Source organism: Zingiber officinale, chromosome 3B, assembly GCF_018446385.1.
Source record: "Zingiber officinale cultivar Zhangliang chromosome 3B, Zo_v1.1, whole genome shotgun sequence".
In the NCBI taxonomy this organism is placed as follows: domain Eukaryota; kingdom Viridiplantae; phylum Streptophyta; class Magnoliopsida; order Zingiberales; family Zingiberaceae; genus Zingiber; species Zingiber officinale.
Window position 1 is genome coordinate 127192007 of NC_055991.1, and position 11888 is coordinate 127203894.

The 11888-nt window shown below is 37.3% G+C and overlaps 1 long non-coding RNA gene across 1 annotated transcript; it reads right to left on the reverse strand.

Annotated features, from left to right (window-relative positions):
* Positions 1-1433: 1433 nt before the first annotated feature.
* LOC121968597 lies at positions 1434-1988 on the reverse strand. Its single transcript, XR_006108229.1, has 2 exons — positions 1913-1988; positions 1434-1738 (listed from the first exon to the last, which is right to left on the reverse strand). It is a non-coding gene; the product is annotated as an uncharacterized LOC121968597 (long non-coding RNA).
* Positions 1989-11888: the final 9900 nt, after the last annotated feature.

The window sequence follows — 11888 nt, forward strand, 5'->3', positions numbered from 1 at the left end:
AGATTGTATATATATAGGTTCAACTCTTTCAAGGATATTGTGAACTACATCATAATAGTTTTAGGAACTGGAGTTAAAGTGTAGACTACTGAAAGAGCATGTAAATTAAGCATAATTAGCTGCCTGGTTCAAGAATATATTTTATTTGTAGAAGTTTAGTACATGGCCAAGAGGCTGAGAAAAATTTAACATGCACAGTTTTCTACTAATAGGGGCCATAATTTAATGGTTATATAGACCTTGGGAACGTATTTGATTAATAGTGAAGAACAAAATCTTAAAATGACAATGGATATTTCAATACTGCTACCTTTTAGACTTCTCTTAATTAAACACCATCTGACAAGCACAAGAGAAAAAAAAAGAATTAAGTGCCAAAAAACTATAGCTCTATCCTTTTTTTCTCCCCAGATTAAATTATTAGATTAATGATATATGGTTTGACTAATTCCTAGTTCATGAGGTAAAAGTTGGTAATATATATAAATCTTCAACACTTAACATTATTGTAACATTTGTTAGTATTATTTCATTTGTGTTAAAGAATTACACAAAATTGTGTTAGTATGGATCACTATCCATAATTGAATTTCTCCCCCTATTGAAGAAAGACAACTTTCATTAATCTTTGCATCATATAATATAATGTATGCACAAGAAAACAAGGTACGAGGTAATCAAATAAATAGAAATTTAATTTTCATGAAGTAAAAGGTAAAAGTTAGAAATTTAATTTTCAATTGTATTAGACATACAAATTACAAACAAGGTACGAGCTAATCAAATAATTATTTAACTTTTCTTTCTCTCCATAACCCCACGATTCTTGAAATCCTATCATACATCACTCAATGTTAACTCATTAAATTAAATGAACAAGTCTGAACACTATATATGTGTTTAATTCAATTCATAAACAGATCATAAGATAGTAAACTGTCATTTTTTGATTAGGAATTCAACTTGTGAATCAAAAATAATTTTATATTATTTAATAGATATTTTTAGCCTATCAATATCATTAGATATTGATTAACAACTCTTCCTTAAGATGATATTTTTGGATGGAACTTAATGCAATTTTAAAGTTATTTTGTTGTCTTTAACCTAAATTAATCCATTAGGATCCCCTCTTCCCCTAGCCTTAACATAGTGGGTCATAGATGATGGTTAAAAATGAAAAATTAAAGCCAAGCTAGCTAGCCACGAACATATTTATTTCATTTATAAATATTAGATATTTTAGCATGCACACCAAAGGCCAAGTTATACACGCATTTCATAGTAGTCTAGACATAAGATTTGCTCTACATACACTCGAGCAAATTCATCCACACACATATTCTTACACTATAACAGTAGTTAATACAACTAGCAAGCATAGCTTTGAGGGTGGCATTACATCCATTTAATGCCATTTTTTGCGTAGGTCAATGTGAGTGTTCATTTGTGTGGCCAAATTGTCTGCATCATTGGAACTGTTTTTGTCAATTGATAGATCACCAATTGCTTTGGTTTCTCCTAGCTTTCTCTCCTCGTTTCCTGTTTTACCAACAACATTGGAACTAGAGGCAATTCCGTCAATGTTAATGTATTCATTCCCTTTGTCAGTCGCTTGGAGAGAGAATGGCAGTGGTTTATCCTCAAGTTGCCTACTTACCACTACTGTTTCGGAGATCATGAGCAAACAAAGTGCGAAGAAAGCTAGGACAAGTGAGTTCTTCATTGATAAGTGTAGCTGCACATATAAACAAACATCAATAAAGTATATGCCTTATTCATCTACTATATATGTGTGCTAGTTAAATAAGTAAATATTGAACAACATAGATAGGTCCTATGTAGTACTATGGGCAAATTAAGAAAATATAAACAAATAAATGAAGAAACAAAAACTTTGAAAGTTAATTACCTTGTATGCCTTTCCTCTAGGTAGAGTTGATGTGTTTTCTCAAGGCATGATCTACATGTATATATAAGCAACGACTAGATTAATAAAATAGATAAATAAATAAATAAAATGAACATCACAAATCTAGTGATGTCTTTTCATCGTGCTCATAATGTAACAAATTGTGCATCAGTGCGCTATGGCATTGCGTTATGGCATTAACCGCACTAACGAAGTGGAGAATATACGATATTTATCTCATGTATTTGTTGAAGTTCTATATTTTGTCTTTCATAATGGAAATATGAAATCCTAGTAAGACCTCGATAATTGTTTTCACAAGGAACCCTTTTCATCATCATTTTTTTTGGAGTATACTCATTATATCAACAACTTTTTGTATGCAATATGCCCTTAACTATTGGTGTGGAAAAGAAAATAATGAGTGCATGCCCTTGTTTATGTGCCCTTAACCTTTACTAACAAAATGCGCATTTTGAGCAACTTAAATTATTAGAAAGTATGATTAGCACCTCATTAATTTGCTAATAATTCCATCATGCCAATAATGTTCTTCAACACATATTTCAATATTGAAAGAAGAAGGTGTAATTCGATATGTCACTTGGTCATTATCAAAAACTGAGATATGATCCACACTTTAAAGGGACAACCACATCTCCACCCATGTGAACTTATTGGCATTGTTCGATAAAAAAAAATCTACCCGTATTCTTTGATGCATACATTAGATTAATGTGATATAAAAAATTATTCAGTTATTTTACAAATTGGAATGAAATAGTAATCTCCGTCCCGGAGTAACTCTCCTAGCTCAATTTTTTTGAAATGATTAGGGCACTTATGCATTACTTATGGATGGCTTCATTGCAACTATTGGTGTAAATCACAGGGAGGGTTTTTAATTTTCTCTAGAGTCATTTCATGAGTCAAAAAGCCAAGTATAGAGCCTTATGAGTACAGTGCTTGTCCTAGCTTTTGCTTTAAGGTTATGATTACTCCATCAAAAGAACAAGCATGGGCATGATGTCAATTCTTACTCTTTTGGAATTATGATGCCTTCCTTGAGGAGTGCAAAGGTGAACAAATTAACTTGCCAAAGAATCTCTAATCATAATTGAACTACAACATAATGCTTTTAGTAAATATTGTTATAGGCCAATCTATTCTCTTAGGAGTTGAAGTAAATGTGTGGGCAACTTAACCATGCAAGGATGAGCTAATGTCTCATTCAAGAAGATATATTTATTAAAGTTTACTGCATTGGTCAAGAAGCTTAGTGATATATGCTTGACATGAACTTGGATAAAACATATAGAGGATGAACTCTTTAGTTGTAATAATATCAATCATTAAATCATAATTGTAGAATAATACACAACAAAACAACAACCAATGCATTACTTAACAAAAAATATAAACTCCTCCAGCCAACAGATTTTGTAAGAATATAAGAGAAAACATATATTACACACTTCACACTTGAAATATAATATTATCGATTAAATTATGAAAAAAAACTATGAAGACCATAATCATATTAGGTCACATGCATGTTGCAAAATAAAAGCATTTATGCTTGAGATCAATAGAGGACTTAACCTAACCTAACCTAACCTAACCTTAGCATTAATCCTACAAGTTGCATATAATTACGAAAAGCAAGCATGATAACTCTTAAAATAAAATTTATGCATATTCATAATGTAAAATGAAAAAAAAAAAACTTAAACTAAAATAAGATCGGTGAACATCACCCTAACAAACATAAATAAAGGCATTAGACATGGAGGTACTTGGTATTGGATGTTTAGAAATAAAAAGTTGAAGCCAAGCTAGCTAGTCATGGATTCATTTATTTCATTTATAAATATCAAAAATTTTAGTACATAAAACAAATGGCCAAGTTACACATCCATGACATAATAGTCTAAGCATAGGATTTGCTCTACATAGAAGAAATTCATTCACACATTCTTACACCACGTTAGTAGAATAACTAGCAAGCATGTGGCTTTAAGGGTGGATTGACATATGGCTTGACAATCATCAATATTGATCCTTTGATGGTTCATGTATGGTGAGTGTCTATGATCAAGTTGTATGCATCACTAGCTACTATCGCCATTGATGCCATTTCTGTCAAGCAATAGATCACCAACTATTGTTATTTTATTATCTGCAAGGCCGTTGGCTTTTATTAGCTAGCTTTCTTTTCTCATTGCCTTTTTCATTGTTGGTTGCTTGAAGAGAAAATGGTAGTGGTTTGTGTGCAAGTTGTCTACTTATCACTATGGTTTCAGAAATCACGAGAAAACAAAGTGTCAAGAAAGCTAGGACAAATGAGTTCTTCATTGATAAGTTTACTCATGCTCATAAGTATTAAATGTCCTCCCACCTAGAAGGCAACTTGATCGGTACTTGATTTTCCTCTCTTCATCTCACTGTGAGACCGGTAATGAGCGGTGTTTAGGGTGAGTAAAATCACCTTTTACTTTATTTATTAATAAGTGTAATGCACATATGAAAAGGAAATCAAAATTATATATGCCTTATTAGTTGACTATATGTTAGTCTAGTTAATGAACATCAAAAGAAGATATAGCAAATAATTGAGGTGTTTTCCGACGGCATGACTACACATATTTGTAAACAATGGCTAGGATATACTAGAATAGTTAAATTAAATATGATAATCATCTCAAATATCATGATGCTTTTTTATCGTCCTCATAATATATATAATGAAATACACATAACACAATAATCATTGTGCAATGACATCAACCGCACTAGTGAAGCGGAGAATATACGTTTGTCGCTCATATCGTTTAAAGATTATTATGTCATCTTTATGAGATCTTGGATGGTATACTTATTTCATCATATTGTCTTTTTTTATGGTAGACTACTTATTACATGAAAAACTCTTTGTAGCATTATGGCCTTAATTATTGATGTGGAAAAGCAAATAATAATTAGTATGTTGACATTTGATTATAAATACCACACAAATTGATTGCCCTTATCTTATGTGTCTTAGTCTTAAGTCTGATGACAACATGCTTTCTAATAATGATTAAGTTGTCAAAAATGCACACTTTCTTTTACTAAGTATCAATAGAGACTTTCATTTCGCATGTGATCAGCCTAAGGGCATATTCTTACTAGTGCAGTTGATGCCATTGCAATGGCGAACCTAGCCTGAGTAATCTACTCGAGCTGATCTCGGGTGGTGGGCTACGAGAGTCGATGTCAACATGTCACCCTGGGCTACTTTCCTCTACCCAGTTGGGCCCCCGGGCTATAGCCTGAATATCTGCTAATGTGGCTCTGCTCATGGGTCATTGTGCAATGATTGTGTTATGCACATTTCATTATGAACATGATGAAAATTAAAGGCATCGCAATATTTGTGATGTTTATCTTATTTATGTATATAGTGAGAAAACATCTCAACCCTACTAATTAATTAAGTGGAAAGTAATTAATACAAGGTAATCAACTTTCAAAATTCTTCTTCTTTATCTATTTCCTTATATTTTCTTTTCCTTATATATATACACAACTAAATAATTAGCATGCAGTCAACTAACAAGGCATGTACTTTTGATGTTCTTTCATATGTGTAGCTACCCTTATCAATGAAGAACTCACTTGTCCTAGCTCTCTTTACACATTTTTTGCTCATGATCTCCAAAACCATAGTGGTAAGTAGGCAACTTGCAGACAAATCAATATTATTCTCTCTTCAAGCAATCAACAACAAAAATGAATACATTAATACCAATGGGTTTGTCTATACCTCCAACAATTTTGGTGAAAAAGGGCAATGGGAGAAAAGGAGGCTAATAGAAGCCAACAACCTTGGAGATAATGAAGGGATGAGTAGTTGTTGATCTATCATGCTTGACAGAAATGACATCAATGGTGATAGTAGCGATGAATACAACTTGACCACATACAAGGACACTCACCATGAGCCATTAAAGGATCGATACAATGCAAACTGTACCGTATATATCAATCCACCCATAAAGCCATGCTTAAGTTATTCTACTAATGTAACATAAGAATGTGTGTGGGGAATAAACTTGCGCGAGTGTATGTATATTTGAAATTTATAAATGAAATAACTACATCCATTACTATAAATATAAATAGCTTGGCTTTACTTTTTTGATTCTAACCATCTGAGACCAGCCTAAATGCATGACTATTTGTGTTTCTAACCCTAATGATGATTATGAGCAAATCAATTGAAATAACAACTGAAAACAAAATCTTTATGGATGATATGCTACTCATATCAAAGGAAAATATGAACATTTTTTTCGATATATTAGAAAATTTTAATTATAATTAAAAATACAATATAGGAAAAAAATTATAAGTGATGACATGTGTGGAATTTTATTTTCGTCACGTTAGTTGAGTTATTTGGCAACAGAGGCAAGAGTAATCGAGAATAAAGGTTTTTTTGTGTGCGCGGCCTCGCTTTAGCACACAAAAAAAGTGTGATAAAATAAGTATTGCACCATCTTCAAACTCCCAATGTCACCCATGTTCAGAAGTTTTTAAGTTTGTGATAATTCGAAGAGTAAACAAAAGTTAAGAGTTTTGACCTCCAAGCGACTAAAAGTGAGATATGGCTTATTGATAATTAGAAAACTAAGTATTTTTTTTTAAAAAAAATTGATACGATTATTCCATATTTGCTTTCTCAGTCAGTAGGTCCAGAGCTCTTCATTTAACTATATATTAGTAGAGAGAGATCCACCTACAAAAGCTTAAATGAGGTACGTTAATTATAAAGTCTCATGAAGTACTTCAAGTAATTAATCATTGGCGAACCGTCATGTATCACACCTGTTCCAAATTGCATATATCTATTTTGAACTTTAACTTGTTTAATTTCCTTTCTGAGAGGTTTTGGCATGCAATCATGGCTGGAGAGCCCTTGGAAGATCCAAAAGAAAGCAAAGCATTCTTGAGGACAGTAATATAATGGTCCTAGCTAGGTTTGCTTTACTCATTGCGGCTATGATCATGTACATGATTTCTCTATCACAAGACGACCAAGCATGCATGGCCCCAGACCAAAAGATAATTTTAATTAAAGGCCAAGCATGCATGCATCCATGCACGATGTCAACTCCTACAATATCTCTCGTAGGAATTTACCATATATAGAGCTGGACAATTAATATTCCAGGCCTGATTCTTATCTCTATCTGAAAACCCAGATTATATTCCAGAACAATCAAACTTGGCTAGTTTATATATGGACGCATAACTCAATGTTAGTTAATTATATATAGCTCTACGTCATTTATGCAGATATACGCTTCAATATCATTATGCGGCGATTTTCTTGGCCCCCCACTTATTCAAGGCGTCAAAAATTATGCTGAATCGTCAGCCAAATTCAAGATGAGTACAATATGATCTAAAAATAACCAAATATACCTTAGATGCATAAGACCTAGGTTTGATCATACCGGTTTGAACATCGACACCATCCCTAGCTCAGCTCCGCTCTAGGTCTCAACATCATTTCTTTAACTCACAGGTCTCAGCGACATCTCTCTCTGTTTCAGCCTAAGATCTCAGCGGCATCTCTTAGTCTCGGATCTCAACATCATCCTTGGCATAACTCTGGGTCTTGGCATTATCTCTCTGTCTTAGCCCTAGGTCACGGCGACATCTCTTAGTCTCAGATCTCGATATCATTCCTGGCTTAGCCCTAGATATTGACGACATCTCTCTCAGTCTCAGCCCCAAGTCTCGACAATATCTCTCAATTTTGGATCCCAATACTATCTTTGGCTCAGCTCCCAATCTCTGCATAATCTCTTTGTCTCAACCTCATGTCTTGGCGTCATTTCTCTGTCTCTGTCCTAGACATTGATGCCTTCTCCCAACACTGGATCTCAACATTATCTCAGTCTCAGTGTCAGACTCGAGCTTCATCTGTTTCCAAGGTCACTCTACACCAACGCCATCTCTTTTCATCCTCAAGACTGGTCTACGCTCTATATGAGTTCACTGACAATGACTACGAATATTCCCGAACGTGTGACATCTTAAGAATGGAGGAGCGGTTACGAGGTTGACAAGTCCAGTCTCTTAAATGTCTCCCTACTAGCACGTGGGATAGGATAAATGGGGGACAACTAATGGCTGTTGGATCTGGTCCCCTCATTGACCTCTATAATGATAATATTTCGACTAATGTGAAGATGTTCTCCTGACAATCATACAATCACTCACAAATTAAGGTAATGAAAAGGGATGGAATTTCTCTCCAACTCCATTAGGTTTTATCCTTCGGCTCCATCTTTTTCTTCTTCTTCTTCTTCTTCTTCTCACGTATCACCTCCAACAAACCCTAATTTGAGCGTCAGAGTAGTCTCGGGATCCTCCCACGGCTAGTCTATCTCTCTTTTGGAGTGCATTTCAAGCTTGCTCATCCCAGTCATCAGCGATCTTCGGAGAATGCATGCGTCAGTTAGTTCATTGACTAGTGGCTTAACCATCCATGGTATTTGGCCATAACAAATTGGCATCGTCCATGAGAAATCTGAGCCAAAATATTGTGATAGTTGACACCAGAAGGACTACTGACAATCGTAACTTCACGGGAGAGAGAAGCTATAGTGGAGCAGTAACCATCATACAAGATAACATCAATGATATGGTCTCTAAGGCTTTGTAGGGATTCCTGTAACAACACTCATTCCTACATCCACCAATACCGGTGGCCTCCATCCTTTAGCCGGCACTCCCTCTCCTATGGGGAGGATGCCCTCATCTTTTGTAGGTGTTTCATCGACTGTAGTCTCACTTAACCAGGGTGTTGAAGTCAACTCCCTAATGAAGCTTCATTTGAATCATAAGCAGGAGAAACCTTGTGTCACACCCCGGAGGAGTCCCTGTCTGAAGAATTTCGACAGCATCTTCCCTGTACGGCGGATAATCTGAAACTTTACTACATCACCATATACCTCAGCCACATGCGGCTAGAATAATAACAATAATAATAAGCAAACAAGCACACAGACATCCACGCAGTTATATCAATTTCAGCCTCTAGCTGACACAACCACGCAGTTAAATAGTAATGATAAGAAGACTCAAAATCCACTCTACTCAACTACACCCATAAAGCTCAAAACCGATGTCCTACTCCACTACACTCATAAAACACAAATCACAATGAACTTACCTCTTCTGCCCTCTAGGCAGGCATGTAGTAAAAATAAATCCAAATAAAAGTCATCCACAAGTAAAACAATCCATACAAGATCCAAAGTATCCAAAATGGAACAAGTCCAAACATAGTCTAGAAAAGAACACCAAAAGACAAATAGCCATCCTCGCGGATTCCATGGGGACTAGCGACTGGAACTCTCTCCGGACAACATCAACCTGAAAATAATAACGGAATAGGGTGTGAGTCCAACACTCAGCGGGTAACAACTGATATGCATAATAAAGAATATAACAACTAGCACTAATCATGCGTACAGTCTCCTGATACAAGAAAGATAAATGCAACTGAGGAATACAGGAGAAAACTGTACTAACCAGGACCAAGGTATAAGTACAACAGGTCATCAGACCGAGAGTGTCATAAATCCTGTATGCATGTCAATCATATGCATCCATATAAATGCAGCAAGTAAATGCAGCAAACACAAGCAATAAATGCATCATGCATATGATGCAAATGTCATGGTCACCCTTGACGCCAGTCAGCTATCTCACACACAATGGTGAGACCGAGTGGGTAGGGCTGTGACAACCGTGCACTCTGACATCACTACCCCTGATGAGTGACCGAGTGGACGGGATGCTGTCGGAGTACGCCTATCCTCTTACCCCAAATTATAAGTGGGGGAGCACAATGCTCTCATCTCCCGGTACACGATGACGGGGAGGAATCTCTACCGGCTACCACGCTGCGTCACACTACCCATGAGCGGACCAACGGAGCCAAACAGAGTCCAACCGCTTGTCGGCTACCACGCTGCTACACTAAACCAGCGGAGCCAAACAGAGCAGAACTGTCTGCCGGCTATCACGCTGAGTCACCAGACCAACGGAGCCAAACAGCAGAACTGTCACACACCTGTCTGATCTACCACTAACCCATGAGTGGTGGTGTGTACGGATATATGTAACTGGCGATGTGCTCGACAATAATGGAGCAGACTATCACACAGCATGCAATCATGCGAATGGTGCATGATACTAAGCATGGCAAAATACTGAGCAGCATAGCAATAATCCATATACATGTAAAATGTGTACCATCGGGAAGTGAATCAAATCAAAGTACACAGACCAGATAAGGTATCAAAAACCCTAGGTCCTGAACATGATAAATAACATGGTTGTGTCACTACCTCTATAAATAGGCATAATCATATATATACTAGCATGATGTGCATAAAAACAAACAAACAAGCATGCAATAGATCGGGTAGTGATCAACCGAAGCAAATGAGAAACATAATCATTGCTATATGTTAAAAATATTATTATGCATATCAGAAGACATAAGTCAAAGTACCAGCCTCCAATAAGAAATGTCCAATATGGTCCAATCCGACGTCGAGATACTTGTCTCGCGTCAAAGTCCTGTGTCACAATATTTAGTTTAGCTAATTCTATCATGCATCTATTAACAAAACTAAATCCTAATCCATTAATCAATTAGGGTTAACTTCATTAACCCTAATCGTTCCACCTTCTAATTAGGATTTACTATAACATAATCCATCACAGATTCAATACAAAAACTCACCTAAATCTGTATTTACCCACTGCTAGAGGAGGTCGCTGCTGGATCCAGTGGCTGCAGCAAGGTGAAATTGCTGATCAACAACACAATTATCCGTAAAACGCAAACAACAAATTAATCTTTTAATCCACCACTTCTACCATACAACTTAACCTTTTACCTCTAATTTCCCCCGCCGGAACAGTGCTGCTTGACCGAAATTCAGGCCGGAACCCTAACTATTGCTGTCGGAACACTTCACAGCAGAGCCCTTCCTCTCCACTGATGATGACAGCAAGTAAATCAGTGGCAGTGAGGGCACTAGGTCAAAGTGGGAGGCTCGACACTGTGCAGAGGTGCGTTGGCGAGCGAGGTGACTGTGAATCCAAATCAGAGTGGCACAGGGAAAGGTGGAGGCTCAAGTGCTCATTCCCAGCGGCTCCTGGTGTCCGCGACCAGGGCTAGGGCAGAGGAAGAAAGGGGCGCTGCGTGGTGATCAGCGCTAGGGCACAGGGGAAACTTGGCCAAGGAGTCTCGGTAGCGACACAGAGGAAGTCGGAGAGGGCTTGGCGGCGTCGACTGCGCTGGCGGCTCAGAGAAGGAGATGGGTCGGCGGCGGTGCTAGGGCTCGGATGCCAAAAGAAGGAGAAGGTGGCCGGCGTCGCTGACTGCCTAGCTTCGGGCTGCGGCTCACAATGGTAGTAGCGTCGGGCGTGCGTGAGGAAGAGATCGACTTTTCCTTGGCTCTCGTCGGCCGGCGAGGATGGATTGACCGAGAGAAAGAGCCGGCGGTGCTCTCGTGGCGGTTGGCTGGCGGCGCGCTGCAGATCTAGGGCACAACAACGCGAAGAAAGGGGAAAAGAAGAGGGAAATCAGGTTCGGTGAGGAGGTGAAAACCGCTGTGTAGCGGTTAGGGCAGAAGATTGGGGAAGAAGGATAAGGCGCGAGGGGGAGGGGGCACGGCGTCAAAGAGAAACTGGAGGAGAGAAATTAAAGAAAAGAAATAAAATAAAATAACAAAAAATAAAAGAAAATAAAACAAACTTTTCCTTGCTTAAATGGGTAGCCTAAACAGGCTTTCCCTGGTCCCGTTTTTATCCCCGTTAACTCATTCATACGAGCTCCGAAAAATTTCCGAAAAATTTCCAAAAATTCAAGAAAATTCCCCTTGTTATTTTTTCTATTTTT